The 15,924-nt window shown below is 39.4% G+C and overlaps 1 protein-coding gene and 1 pseudogene across 3 annotated transcripts in view; both read right to left on the reverse strand.

Moving 5' to 3' along the window:
* Scaf11 (SR-related CTD associated factor 11) overlaps nucleotides 1-5,952 on the reverse strand; it is a 63,388-nt gene extending 57,436 nt beyond the window's left edge. For all 3 annotated transcript variants that reach the window (XM_074083215.1, XM_074083214.1, XM_020180478.2), the window contains exon 1: nucleotides 5,689-5,952. The gene's annotated coding sequence lies outside the window, so the exon portion shown is untranslated. The remainder of the gene's footprint in view (nucleotides 1-5,688) is intronic.
* A 4,201-nt stretch (nucleotides 5,953-10,153) lies between these two features.
* LOC141410634 (small nucleolar RNA SNORA51) lies at nucleotides 10,154-10,270 on the reverse strand (annotated as a pseudogene).
* Between the last annotated feature and the right edge of the window lie 5,654 nt (nucleotides 10,271-15,924).

Below are 15,924 nucleotides of genomic sequence, written 5' to 3' on the forward strand. Positions count from 1 at the left end.
ATATATATATATATATATGTATATATATATATATATATATATATATACACATACATATATATGTATATATACACACATGCATATACATACACATAAAGAAATTAAAAAACAATCAAATTTAAAGTAGAATACTAAAATATCTTCATATAACCCAAAAAAGGACGTGAAATAGGTTATCAGAGGAGCATATATTATTTAAGTATAATTATTAATATAATTAAGGACTCAAACTAGTGAAAAGAAAGTAAAAACTAGCCTGAAATGTTTTCAATGACCAAAACTAGAACAATTTGAGAATAAATAACAGGTTTGAAAAGGGAATGGGCTATTTTTAGTCTTATAATACTCCCCACAAAATACCTATTAATTACTAAGGGGGGAAAAAAACCTTACAATGAAGAAGCTTGAGAGGCCTCACCTTAATCAAGTGACCAAATTGCACATCACCAGCAATGGGGACAAACAAAAATTGCATGCTGACAGTATGCAATGAAACGAACACATCACCACTTTACCATCACAAGTGCACAACCTGAATTGTACCATAAGAAAACATCAGGCATATCAAGGAAATATCAGGCACTCCAAATCGAGTTGTAATCCTTAAAGTCAGAGATAAAAATGAAGGATTTTTCTAGGTTAAAAAGTTATTACAATCCAATTCAACAAAGAATTCTGAACTGAATCCTTTTGTTACAAAAGAACTGTGGAAACTGGCAATACTTGAATGAGGCCAGAGATTAGATAGCAGTTAATACAGCACAGTTAATTTTCTGACTTGGATGGTTATATTATCGCTAAGTAACAGAAAGTCCTTGTCCTTGTATTTGTTTGGTAAGACTGCATCTGCAACTGAATTTCAAATGATTTAGGGAAGAAAAGTATTAGAAATGTACTTGGAACTTTTCTGAAAATTTGATTTTTTTTAGCACATCTTTATACATATATAAAACATACTGCATCTAAAACTTGTGTGTAATCAAAGCAGCACCTTCAAATACTGAAGAACATGTTTTCATCTCTTTTTATAAGGTTCTGCTTTTTTATTTATGAGATTCTCAATGACCTTTGATCTCTAACTGTGAAATCCAATAAAGTAACCACTATTCCATTCCCTAGTGGCCCTGGCCCATTTCAAGTGCTTCTTAGCCACTTGTTGCTATCACCTACTGTACTGGGGCAATACAGATACAAAGCATTTCCATCATCACAGAAATGCCTACTAGACAGCAATGATCTAGAGTTTGGGAGGTCAAGTGATATAATGAATTCTAAAAGCCAAAGAGTTAGTTGAACCTAGGCATGGAGATTGAGCAAGTACTCTGATAATAAGTCATTTAACCTATAGAGCCTCAGGCCCATGTCTGTGAGATAAACTAATACATCTAATACTACAAAGATATCGAAAAGATCAAACAGTATTTATGTAAAGTTTCTACAAAAAAATGAATGAAAAAATAAAGTGTTCACAGCAGAATGGCTGACATAGTAAATATTTGATTTGCTCTCTTCTGCAATGCAGATGGATAATCTCTTAAAAGGTGATCTCCGAACTTTTAGAAGTGGTTGAGTAATTGCATAAGTAACTGGTTGAAAATAAGAAGCTTACTATACTACTTTCTCAAGAGGCTAATGAGCTCCATGTTGTTATATACAAGGAAAAACTGCAGTTCTCACCTTTCTTATCAACGCTCGACTCTTCTGACTATACTCCCCTGGAAACACTCACTTCCTTCTTCTCTGACCCCCACAATACTCTTTGGGAGCTCACCTTTCTTCCAGTAAACTTTTTATGTGTAAGGCCATTGTGGTTCCATTCTAAAGTATCTCTTTTTTTCCAAGTTGTTCTTTTTTTTCCAAGGCAATCTCACCCACACCTATAATTCCAATTACCTATACAGTTAATTCCAATTTTCTATTTCCAGCACAGGCCCTTCCTCTGAATTTTAGAACCACAGATCTAATTGCATGGAGAATTTCTACATGGAAGCTCCAAAGACACTTTAAACCCAATTTGTTAAAAGCAAAAGAGCTTCTGTCCTTATTTGGTACCACTCTCAACTCACAAGTCATCTTTTGAAATTTCTCTCTCCCAAACCTAGAATATATCAATTGAAATCAATTAATCTCAAATCCTATCCACTTAGCCCATCTCCAAGATCTTCATCTCTCCCAGACTATTACCAAAAGCCTCCTAACTAATCTTTCCAGGTCTACTCTTCCTTTCTCTTCTTCCTTTTAATATGCATAACCAGAATTGTAGTTCTATTTTGGAATTACCAAAAACAAGTCTAATTTGGCTTCTAAATGACAACATTTTTAAGAGTTATTACCACTCTACTCTTCGCTAAGCATTCTTAAGTCTCTTCTATATTTTGATAAATGACAGTTTCAAAGTCACAAACTGCCACACTCTCCTTTAAAAATGTGAATCCGCTTTACGTGGACATGGTCCATATGCGTGAATACAAGTAACTTGGCAGTTTAAACAACTGGGTTAGACTGACATAATCTAAAGTTTAAAACCACAATTACTAGTTTTAATGCTTATAGCAGAAAACATATTAATTCACTAAATATTTAAGTACCTACATGTCATGTGTTGTTCACATATTTATGATTTGTGACAAAGTGACAAACCATGTTCTCAGAGAAGTAACATTAGACTGAAGAAATACAATAAATTTTAATTGGCATATTAGGTTAAATTAACAGTAGTATGTTGGAAAGTGATAAAATGCCATGGGGAAAAGTCTGGCATAGAAAGTAATAAGAAGTCAGGCGCCAGCGGCTCACATCTGTAACTCTACCTCAGGAGGCTGAGATAGGAAGAATCGAGATATGAGGCCAGTCCAGGGGTAAAATAGTTTGTGAGACTCTCATCTCCAAAATAACCAGAACAAAATGGACTGGAGGTGTTGCTCAAGCAGCAGAGTACCTACTTTACAAGTGCAAAGCACTGAGTTCAAACCCCGGTCTCATTCTACACACACACACACACACACACACACACACACACACAAAAATGGAGTAGGAAATGCAGGTATGTTGTTGTTTCATACAGAGTAGGAGGAGACCTCAGTAGCAGACTAGAAATGTGACTGGAGAAAGAATGAGGAGACAAGCCAGAGAAGAAACTCAAATACCCCAGAGCTTTGTAGCCAACAGTAAAGACTATGGGTTTTAACTATGACTGAGAAGAATAGCCATAATCTGACACATTTTATAAGAATCATTCTGACTGATAACTATTAAAGGTCATAGGGATTTTTTTAGGCAATTATTTTGGTGGTGTTTTTACATTTTACACTGAACTTTTATGTGCCACAACTTAAAAAAATATATAATGCAAAGATAATTCTTAGAAATAGCAATAAAATGATACTGGATATTTTAACTCTGGGCTCAATTCAGTGCTACTAATAGTCATTGCTCAGATGTACAAGGTGCAAAGCTACCAATTTATTCTCAGGGAAAGAGAATATTGAGAATTTGGGCTTTAAGTTTATTTCATTCAATGGGCAAGACCCGCCAAGATCCACTTTACATCACTTAAAGACAAGCAGATGCTGGCTGAGGTTGCTAAAAAGGTAAATTAAGGTGAAAATTATTCTATAACTGACTTTTTTACTTTTATGCCCATCACCCTCTTGAGTTAGGGCTTTAAGGTTTTACAACCATCTCTCACTGATGCACAAAAAGTGAAGTACAGTATTAAGTTGATGGGTAATATAGCATTGTATTTTCTTATTACTAAAGCTGTTATTGATGATGAATCAACACTATCAGGTAACTAAACTGATTCATCCTGTCTTTGCTGATTAACAGCAGTTTTTAAGAAAACTGCCTAAAGTATTGCTTAGTGCTCAAAGGAAGCTCAGTATCTCTTGTTTCCATCTTAACCCGTGAGTCCCATTACCATGAAGATACTACAGGGGAAAAATTCTTAAAATTTTCCGGATGCACATGTTTTCAAGCAACATAATGAGAACAATTTTACATTTTCTTCTATAGCATTTTTCTCCTTTGGTATATTGAAAGGCTATCCTATAGCATGAGTATACTCTCAGAGTAAGGAAGCGTTCAAACATTACACCACCGAAATCTTAAAAATGTACTTAAAGTCCGCAGACAAAAGTCATTGAGTATGAAACGTATTTTACAAGAACCAAAAAATATTACAACTAAAGTGAAGCTACAATAAGAACTGCTCATCTTTAAGAAACTCAACTGCGTAAACCTGATGATGCAAATAAATTCAGATTATCTTTAGTAAGCTGGTATAACGCAAAAGAAAACCAAAGATATTTTCATTTTTTTCTGTCCAATCAGTTAAAACAACAGTAACAAAAACAAAAAGGCCTACAAACCTTTTCTTGCAGATTTTAACAATAGCAAAACAGTGACGATATTAAGCCAAATGCCGAAGAAGCAGGAAAGAGAAAGTAATGGGCTGGAAAGGGAACTGATTACCCGCTAAATTTTTAATACAAGTTAAAAAAAAATTATTTAAGAACCTCTTGCCTTCAATATTGTGCAGGCTGAAACAAGTACTCATATGCATGAATTAACTTTTTCAAACGGAGAAAATGAGTTTTTAAGATGCTTTTCCCAAATTTTAGAGAACATTCCCAAACTGGTGGAAACTGATAATCAGCGTCTACCAGCCAAAGCATTATATTAAAAAAAACTCTTTTCATCAGTTTCGCTTCAGTATTTTAGTTCGCTGGTAGTATGATAAAAGTGTTGGTCGCAATGTAACCCAAAATGAATGAAAAACGATCCAGATCTATAGAGGGGATACTTTAAAATTCGCCACTTCAATCTGTATTTTCACCCAGTATAACCACCAGGCTTCTTAAACAATTTTTTCCAAAATACGTGTGGGTGACAAGAGGCCAAAAGTGTAAGAGATCTACAGGGCTCAAAATTCCCAGCCTAAGGAGGGGAGAGTGATTCGGCTGGGGTAGTTGTCAGCCTGGGCAGCTGAGGCGGGGTGGGGGTGGGGAGGCGCAGTTTGAAGTTCTGGACCGGCAGGGGGTAAAAATTCCGGCCGATGCTGAGAAAGCGCCGACTCTTCCCTATCCGCGTACTCGAGAGGTCGCAACGTAGTAAGTTTGGTTTCACGAGCGCGCTGGGGCGCTAGCGACAAAAGCAAAGTCTCCCTAGCAAAGCTGACACCGGAGTCGGGAGCGCCCAAGAGCCCTGCAGGACACGTTTGCACGGCAGGAAGGGGGTGTCCGCGACGGTTCCCTACCACGGCGTCCCCTTCCCGCCTCCCTCCACCCCCCGCCCCCCGCCCCCCGCCTCCAGCAAGGCCCGGCACCGGGCGGGGACAGGCTTCGCGGGCTCGGGCGGCGAGTAGGCCATAAGGAGGAAATGGGACGGGGTGCAGAGGGCGAGGCGGCGGCGGCAGGCGCGGGCTGGGCTGTTCCTCGCGGGGAGCCACAGGGAAGTGGGGCCCTCCCGGCTGCAGCCTCCCCTGCCTGGAACGGCAGCGCCAACTTTCCTCCCAGCGCGGGGCGGCGCCTGGGCCGCGCGAGATCCCCAAACTTTGTCCGTCCTGGCGTCGCAGGGCCCGCTTCCCCGCCCAGCCCTGCCCCTCACCCCCGCCTCGTCTGCAGCCGCCCAAGCCCATCCACTACCTTCCCCCTCCCTCCTCCTCGGGGTCGGGTCGTGTATTTTTACCTTAGGCCGAGGTCGAGGCGATCTCTCCGGCGGCGGCCCCACCGCAGGAAGCTAAGTCTCCGTCACTCCACCACTAAGTTTCCCCAACATGGACTCCTCCGTCTGCTTTGAGGTGTTCCGCGGGCGCTAGGGCGCCAGGTCGAGCGGGCAGCAAAGCAGGGAGCGGACCCGGGTTGCGCTGCTTCGCGCGGCTTGCGCCACCGCTGTTTCCCCCCTCCTCCGCCTTGTCTGGCCTCCTCCCTCCCCTGCCTTCGCGTCGCGTCTTCACCCCCACCTTCCCCCGCCACCCCCTTCACAGTGCTCAGCCGCGCCGCCACAGGTCGGCGCGCTATGGTGACGACGGCGGCGGCAGAACCTGCCACTTTCGGCCTAGTCGCTCACACGGCCTCAGCGTGCACGTCCGCAGTGTTCAACGGGACCGCAGGGGGGCGCTGTCAAACTACCGTATGCGACGGAGGAACGTGGTGGGCGGAGCCACGTCGCGTGGCCTGTGAGCTGGAGGAAGGGCAGCTCCGAGTAGCGGAGGGTTCTGGGAAACATCCTTCCCAAGCCCCACCCTCTGGCCACGCGGCGCGCTGTGCGCATGCGTCATGCATGGACCTTGGCTGCTGCTTTGGTGGCCTGAAGGGGTGCGTCGTTGAGGACAATAAGGCTGCTGAGAGACTGCATGGGCGGGGTTGCGCGACGTACGCTCTTCTCTCTGCAATAGCCTGTTATCGAAAAGAGTGTTAGTACGTCGTTGGCGGCGGATTGCGTTTCCACATGGCTGGGTTGCCCACCTGAAACGCATCCCGCAGGGAGGCTGAAGCGTCAGCACGTTGTAAAGCCCACTCCTGATGGCATGTGCAAAATACCCTGACGAGACTGCCCCCCGTGACGTGTGGAGCCTAGGGAATACCCCTGTCTTAATCGCACACTCAAAAAATTAAACTTGGTCAGGAGTAGCTCTTAAAGACCTCCACTTCTGGTTAGTAACACGTGATTACTCTTTACATAATTGTGCCCGCGGTACGGTACGAAACGTGAGTGCCATGGTGGGTGGCTGCCCTGGCAGGTCGTCGCATCTTTAATGTTGCCTCAAATGTCTCTGCAGACATTCTTTTCAGTCACCGGCTCTTTAACGGGTGTTTTGTTTTCTGGACAGTTTCCGGCTCCTTTGTCCCGCGCGCAGCTCCCGCCGCCCCGCGGATTTGGCTCAGGGGTCTCGGCGCGCGCGGCCGGCGGGGCCGCTCCTCCCGCTGCGCGCCGCGCCCTGCGCCCCGCGTCTCCCCGGCGTCCCCGCACCCCGGCCTCCGACGCTTGTCCCAGACCACGCGGGTCTCCGTCCCCCGCGCCCGCACACCAGGCTGCGTGGCGGCTGCTTGTGCGTGTGTCACTCTGACCTTTGGGGCAATGTCTTACCTCATCCCGAACAGGGCCGGGCACTTAGGGAGAACTCGGTAAATAACTGCGGGAGGAATGAATACATGAGCGTCCTTGAAAGTCTCTGCTGTTTTACAATGTGTTGTTTTGATAATGAGGTTTGGGAATTCAGATGGAACCTTTGAGGGAGCAGTGACCTAGATGACTTCAAATACCTTTATCTGATGGAACAAAATTCTTATGAAAGGCCTTTCCCTGTCACTATCAGAACAAATAGTACTTTGTAAAGAATATAAGGACGGTGGTTAAGAGAATCGCTGTTGAGAGAAGTAGATGATATAACCACATCAACAAGCACTGTTAGGAGCCATCCAACAGAAAGTGAGGGTGTCGCTTTCGTGTGTACAGTCTAGCATTCACCCTAGAGAGTCCTGCCTCCAACAGTAACTTCTGTTGCGGTCTACTGCAACACTCTTCTGTGTGTTTTGTATTTTTTAAATTTTTTTTTTTTTTTTGAGACAAGGTCTGGCTACAGATATGCACCCGTCTCTAGATCCTGCCTTGGCCTTCCTAATGCTGAGATTACAAGCATGTACCTCCATGCTAGGCTGAAAACTAATTTTTTAGTTGATAGTACCAGTAAAGTTATAATCAGCTTAAAAAAAATAATGCCATATCTTTGTATGTTGGGGAGGGTACTGGGGTTTGAACTCAGAGCTTCACACTTGCTAAGCAGGCGCTCTACCACTTGAGCCAGCCCTCCAACCTTTTTATGGATTTATTTACTAGCAGGGATTTTTTTTTTTTTCCCGGGTACTGGGGCTTGAACTCAGGGCCTTCACCTTGAGCTGCTCCACCAGCCCTTTTTGTTTTGGGTATTTTCTAGATAGGGTCTTGCAAATTATTTGCCCAGGCTGGCTTTGAACCACTATCCTCCTGATCTCTGCTTCTTGAGTAGCTAAGATCACAGGCGTGAGCCACCGGTGCCCGGCAATTTTTCACTTTTAATTGACAAATAACTATATCTTTATGGGATACATTGCAGTGTTTCAATACATTGTGGAATTGTCAAATCAGGCTGATGAACAAATCCATCACCACAAATACTTATCATTTGTGTATATGTGTGTTGAGAACTTTTAAAATCTATTCTTTTAGCTATTTTGAAATATGCAATATATTATTATTAACTTTAGTCACCATGCTGTGCAATAAGACCACCAGAATCTATTCCTCACATGTAACAGAACCTTTGTGCCCTTTGACCACCATCTCCCCCTTCCTCAATACAAAATGCTCTTAAGAGAGGAGAGGGTAGTGATTTGTTACAGGCCATCACTTGTCTCCAGAGGGAAAAGACCATGTGTGTATTTCTATGTATACTGCATCTTCCTCATTATGTTTGCCTGATGAAAATTCATTATTCTCTTTGTTCTTTCAGTGTTTTTAAATTTACAATATAATAGATGTACAGAGTTTTAGATGAAAGATGAAGGAGTAAAGTTGATACAGCTGACATCATTGTCAATATTTTAAATATAACTATAACCACAAAAAGCTAAATGTTACACATCGTAAAACTGGCTTCAACCAAATGCACATTTGGTGTGTTGCACTTTTCCTAGGTACTTAAATTATCAGTCTTGTCGTAGGACAGCCAAAATCCATAGTGGCATCCTTTAAAAATAAAGAATAATCTATTGATCTTGAAGCATTTGATCAAAAATAACTGCTATTATTAATTCAACTATTATAAACAAAAGGTAAAATAAAATTCAAATTAAGAGAAGAAATCATGGAATAATAGTCCTGGATTAAGTTAAAAATGTGATTCTGATACTGCCACTTAAGACCTTTGAAGTTTTGAATAAATCAACTAATTAGTTTGGTCTTCAGTCTTCATGTAACAGAGGAAGTTTTATTTTAATAATCGGCATTTTTGCAGCAGTAAATGTTATAAAATCAAAGGTTATACAGTGTAAAACTCATAATCAAAATGTGGCCAAATAATATCCGTGTGAAGAATAAAAAATGGATCCTATGAGGAAAGATTATTTTACAGGAATTCAGGAGCATGTTTTTGGTTTCCTTTGGATTGAGGGTGAGACAGAGCTTTTTTATGTCGATCATACTAAATTACCATTTGGCACAAGCTATTGTCAAACTTTCGATCTTCCTGGGATTACAGGTGTATACCACCACTCCCAGCTCCTTTACAGGAACTCTTTTAAGCCAGTAGTTTATTTCTGTTTTCACAAACAGGATAACCTTACCAACTGTTTTTTATGTGGATCTAAATTTATTTTGGCCATAATCAATGGAATATGTACTATCTGGGAACTGCTTCCAGGTGTATATATATATGTGAAGTTACTGAGTTCAGATCAGTATAAAAACAAACTAATGGCCGGCAGGTGGCTCATTCCTAGCTACTCAGGAGGCAGAGATCAGGAGGTTCATGTCTTGAAGCCCTATCTTGAAAATACTCAACACAAAAAAGGGCTGGAAGAGTGGCTCAAGTGGTTGAGCACCTGCCTGGCAAGGGTGAGGTCCTGAGTTCAAACCCCAGTAACCCCCCCACACACACATACACAAAAAAAAACCTAATGAAAAAAACAAATTAATGAAGAATTTAAGTGCCATGAAAGGAATATAAAACAAAGCCCAGAAGGGAGAAATTACAAATGAGATCAAGGACAGTATCCTATAAGCTAGTAATCTGATTAACATAAACAGGTATTATTCCAAATATGAAGTTCACATATGCTGGGATTAGTCTGCCATTCTCCACAGAACCTCTTGTACATTTTTACCACTCCTCTCAAGTCTCACTCCTCCTGAGCCCCAAGCCCCAAACCCACAAAAGATGTTACCACAGACTTTATAAGAAATAACCTCAATTTCTTTCCCTGTACTGCACATCTGTAACTATCCATATCCATGCATACTTGTTTTTCTTCCACCACCAAGGAAGAACTATCTCTTGTTTTAAGCTCAGCTTTCTACTTGTTTTGTAGAGCTGTTGTTTTTTCCAGACTTTGTGACTTGTAGACCATTTTGGAATGTATATAGGATGGCTAACTTTTTTTTCCCTCCTCCTACCCCATGTCTCCCTATCCACAAAGCAGACCAGGCTCAAGGCTTGGGTTGAAGTGTATGTGGGGTAGGTTGATTTTGCCGCCTCTTACAGTCAGTGTAAGAATACAGCCTGCAGTCTGCCTTCAATATTTTCAATGGCTCCTTTACGAGACACTAACTTACCTCTCCACTCCAGATCTAAAAATAGTTTAAATTTTAAGACTACTTCTTCATTTTAGTTTCTATTCACACTTTTTAAATGGTAACCATTAAAACACACAAAAGTATATAAGATATATTCATAAGAATATACTTTTAAAAATAGTTCTCTCCCTAGCTCAGTTGGTTTCTCTTAATACTTCTTCTGAATTTTATTTTGGGGGGTGTGTGTGTGTTGATGCTGGGGATTGCACAAGGATCTCACTATCATGCTAAGCAATTGTTCTACCACTGAACTATATTTCCAGTATTTTTAGAGGCACATACATATACAGGTTTACGGTTTTGGTTTTGCCAATAATCATACCGTAGGTATTTTTCTACAACTTTTTTTCTTACTCAACAGCTTATTATAGATACTCATTTATCTAGCTTATACTTTTAACTATATTATGTACCATAATTTTTAAATCATTTGTATATTGTTAGCTAATGCAGATTTGTCCCAATTTTGTACCATCATAATTCTGGAATAATTATCCTTATACATATATCTTTTTTTAACTGGGTGTATTTTTCCTATAGAATTGATTCCCAGAAGTGAGATTATTGAGACAAAAGATGTGTACATTTTATCATATAGATACTGCTTGTTAAGGGTATGTATTTAATTTTGCCTGTCTGCATAACAGCACCTTTTTCTGATAACAGCACCTCCCTTGGGTTTTTGTTTTTTTTTTTTTTTTTTAGGCAAATTAGTTCTCTTTTGCTCTTACTATGTGGAACACAAATGGTAATTTGTCCTCCACTGTCTTCTACACTGGACTTTGACTTTGACTCAAGACTAGGCTGAGAATATAGTGTGATGGTTAATTTTGATTGTTAACTTGATTGTGTTAAGAGATACCTAAGAGATTAGCAAGGCACACCTCTGAGTATGTCTGTTATGGTGTTCCCAGAGATAATTAGATCATGAGGGCTCCAACATAATGAGCAGGTGAAACCCTTGATGGATTCGTAACATAATGGCATTGTTGGAAGATGGTAAGACATAAAACGTGGGACCCAGTTGGAGGGAGTAGGTCACTGGGGATGTCCTTGGGAGCTAAATCTTGCCCTGATCTCTTCCTGTATCCTCTTCTTTGTTTTCCAGTCACCATGATGTGAACTGCTTGGCTCCATCACACCCTCCCCACTGTGCTGAACTGATACTTCTGAAACTATGAGCCAAAATAATAGTTCCTCCTTTTAGTTGTTTCTGTGAGGTATTTGGTCATAGCAATGATAAAAGTAACTAATACATGTAGTATCTCATTAGTTAAAATGTTCTGTAGTCCAGGGATGGCCACATGACTCAATTCAAGCCATTCAGAATTAGATCAAGGACTTTTGCTCTGTGCTGGACTTACTGCTGGAAGTAGTTAAGCTCTCTTCATGAAGAGACACCTTACTGAGAATGACTCTCACTCAGAGGAAATCAGAACTAAGATATGAAAAGGGACTAGGTACTAATAATTTTGGTAGGCTTAATCCAGAAATGTCTACATTTTCAGTTGTGTGACTCAATAATTAACTCTTTTTATGTTTGAGTTTTTGGTTACTTGTTACCAAAAGTGTCATGCCAGATTACCTCTAGAAATACTGCAGTTCACGCTCCAATTTCAAGGTGGAAAAAATGCCTTTTCCCCCAATCCTTGCCAGAACTAAAGCATGAATGTTGAATTTTCATCAATCTGATATGCATTCAATGTTAACTCTGTTGTTTTAATGAGTATCTCTATGACTACTAGTGGAATCGAATCTTTTCATATAATTTTGGGCTATTCAAAGCCTTTGCATGTTTGGCTTTGACAGGGTCTGTGTTATGATTCTCCTAATGAGGCTTGCCATAAGCTTAATTTTTACCAAAGTCAAGAAAATTCAAAAACAGTTGGTCCTCAACCTGATGCTTTCAGTTATGATGATGCAAAAACCATACCCATTCAGTAGAACTGGTACTTCAGTTTTTGAATTTTGAACTTTTACCAGGTTAGTGATATGTGATATGACATGTTCTCATCATGCTGAGCAGTGGCAATAAGCCACAGCTTCCAGTCAGCCATGAGGTCATGAGAATAAACAATTGATACTCTTCGGTGCACTATGTTGCTAAACTACAATATTTGATAGGTTAGGTATATCAACCACATTTTTTACTTATATTTTCAAATTATGTTTGATCTTTGGGACCTGAACCCATCAAAAATTGAGGAGCATCAGTATATTAATGCACAAAACTTCTTCCCAAACTTTATCATAGAGACAGTTTTTATCAACTCATCATCCCAGTGGGCATCCTTTTAGATTTTCCTGTATATTTACAAAAATAGAACTATCTATGTCATTGGCTGTTTTTACAACCTGGTTTTTGTCAATGAATCTAGGTAGGTATAATTTCTTTGTTTGGATATATCATAAATTAACCAGTTTACTATGGATAAGTTCTTAACTGGACAGTACTGCCCTCTAGAGTATGTTTTGTGTCTAGATTATTTATATGATAAAATGTATATTTTGTTTGGATTTTCTTCATATCCTTTGAAAAATCTTTTATCTTTCTTTCAATTATAATTAAGGTATATTTTGTTGTAGGTATCTATGACTTTTATTTCAGGACTGTAAAAGTGATATTTCAAGCTAGCTGCTGGTGGCTCACACCTGTAATCCTAACTACTTGGGAGACTGAGATTGGGAGGATCATAGTTCAAGGCCAGCCCAGGCAAATAATTTGCAGAGACACCCCATCTTCAAAATAACCAGAACAAAATGGACTGGAGGCATGGCTCACACAGTAGAGTGCCTGTATTGCAAGCGTGAAGCCCTGAATTCAAACCACAGTCCCACCAAAAACAAACAAAAAAGATGATGTTATGAAAAATTATTAAAAGAAGATAATTGAGTCAACAAGGATTAAGAAGTATTGCTTATAGATATATGTAGAATATTTTAAATTTTGATATTGCTAAAAACGCTCTAATGAACATCTTTTGTTTTCAGTACTGGGATTTGAACTCAGGGCCTCATGCTTGCTAGGCTTAAGAATTAGGACTGGCAGAGTAGCTCAAGTGGTAAGAGTACTTGCCTAGCAAGTGTGAAGCCCTGAGTTCATGTTACTGCTTGAGCCACTCTGCCAGCCCTTCTAATGAACATCTTTGTATCTTCATCCTTTGGAGTAGGTTTGGTAGACTAAAGGTATGCATGTTTAAAAACTTGAAAAATTGTGCCAATTTATGCAGCAAACAACAGAACATTGAGAATGCCAGTTGCCTCAAATACTGACCAAGAAGAATATAATCCTGATGTGTATAGTTATTCATCCCTTCAGAGAGAGAGAAGTTTTTCTGAAAATTCCTATTCTATGTCCTGGGGTAAATCCAGAGTGCTCCCATGATTCTAAAAGTTTGAGGAACTTACTTTTTCCTAGGCACTGTTGAGTTCAATTTCTGACTTTAACTGATTTTTTTCTTTTCTATTTTTGAATAATAAGTATATTGAGATATACTGCACACACCACATAATTCACCCATTTCATGGTTTTTAATATATTCACAGTTCTGCAACCACCAGCACAATTTTAGAGCATTTTTGTTATTACCACCCCACCCTTCCCACCCCCATGCAGGGCAAATCCTCCCCAGCTCCAGGCAATTACTAAATCACTAATCTAACTTTTCCTAATGGATTTGTCTATTCTGGGCATTGCATACAAATGGAATTGTAAAATATGTATACTTTCATTACTGACTTCTTTCACTTAGTATGCTTTCAAGATTCCTCTTGTAACAAGTAGCAGCACTTCATTTCTTTTAATTTCTGAGTAATATTCTATTGTATGACTACCACATTTTATTCGTGTATTCATCCATTGATGGACATTTAGGTTTTATCCATTTTTGGCTGTTCCAAATAATGCTGTTTTGAACATTCACTAACAAAATTTTTATGTGGACATATGTTCTCATTTCTCTTGGGTTTATATCTAGGAGTGGAATTACTGGTCTAACCTATTTCAGAACTGCCAAACTGCTTTTCCAAACAGATGCACCAATTGACATTAATGCCCGCAGCACAGGAAGGTTCAAATTCCTCCACGCTGTCAACACTTGTCTGTGGTTTTGGTTATAGCCTTTGCATTGAATGTGACTTGGTATCCCATTGTGGCTTTAATTTGCCTTTCCCTGATAGTTAATGATGTTGAACATTTTTTTATGTGGTTTTTAGTCTTTTGTTTCTTAGGAAAAATGTCTACTTGGGTCATTTGCCCATTTTAATTGGACTATTTATGTTTTTATGATTGAATTGTGATAATTCTTTTATTATATTTTAATATATCCCTTATTAGATATACACTTTGCAAATATTTTATCCTATTCCATGTATTGTCTTCATATTGGTGGCATCCCTTGAAACACAAATGCTTTTAATTTTCATGGTGCCCAATTTATCAGTTTTTTCTTTTCTTTCTATTTCTTTTGGTGATACTGGGATTTGAACTCAGGGCCTCATGCTTGGTAGGTAGGCATTCCACCACTTGAGCCATTCCACCAGCCCTCTATTTTTAACTTCTGCTTTGATATCATGTCTGAGAAACTCTTGTGTAAACCAAGGTCACAAAGATTTATGCCTTACTTTCTTCCATGAGTTTAATAGTGTTAGTATATACATTTAGGTCTTTGATTCATTAATTTGTGTATACATGTAAAAATTTATACATATGCAGTTTCAGTCTTTTGCATATGAATATCCAGATGTCTCTACATTATTTGTCAAAAAGCTTGTCTTTTCCCCTATTGAATTGTTATGGCAAACCTCCTAAAATTAATTAACCATGGGTGTGAGGATTTATTTCTAGCCTCAGTGCTAGTCCCCTGATTTAGTACCTATCCTTATATCAGTATTTACCATCTTCATTATTATGGTTTTGTGGTGAGTTTTGAAATTGGGAAGTGTGCACCTTCAACTTTGTTCTTTTTCAAGAATTCTTTGGTTTCTCTAGGCCTGTGGAGTTTCCATATAAACTTTAGGATTAATTAGTCAAGTTCTGTAAAGAAGCCAATTGGGATCTTGATAGTGATCAGGCTGAATCTGTGGATTCCTTAGCATTTTAACAGTATTCTTTCAAAACAGTGTGAGATGCTATTCCATGGATTGGATCCCCTTTAATTTCTTTTATCAACATTTTGTAGTTTCCAGCGTATAGATTCTGCAGTTTTCTGACTTAGTTTATTCCTATTTTATTCCTTTTAATGCTAATGCAAATTTAATTATTTTTTTTCATTTTCAGATTGCTCATTGCAAGTATACAGACATGTAACTGATTCTTGTGTGTTGATTTGGATTCTGTAACTTTTTTTTGTACCCTGCAACTTTTCTGAACTCACTTATTCGTTGTAATAGTTTTTAATGGATTTCTTAGTATTTTTCTACACACAAGGTTATTTTACTTAAAAATAAAGATCATTTTACTTCTTCCTCTCCAGTTGGGATGGTTTTCTTTTTCTTGTCTTGTTGCCTTGCCAGAACCTCCAGTACTATGTTGAATAAAAGTGGTAAAAGTAGACTTTCTTGCTTTGTTCTTGATATTGGAGGAAGCATTCA

This window comes from Castor canadensis, chromosome 8 (assembly GCF_047511655.1).
Source record: "Castor canadensis chromosome 8, mCasCan1.hap1v2, whole genome shotgun sequence".
Taxonomy (NCBI): Eukaryota; Metazoa; Chordata; class Mammalia; order Rodentia; family Castoridae; genus Castor; species Castor canadensis.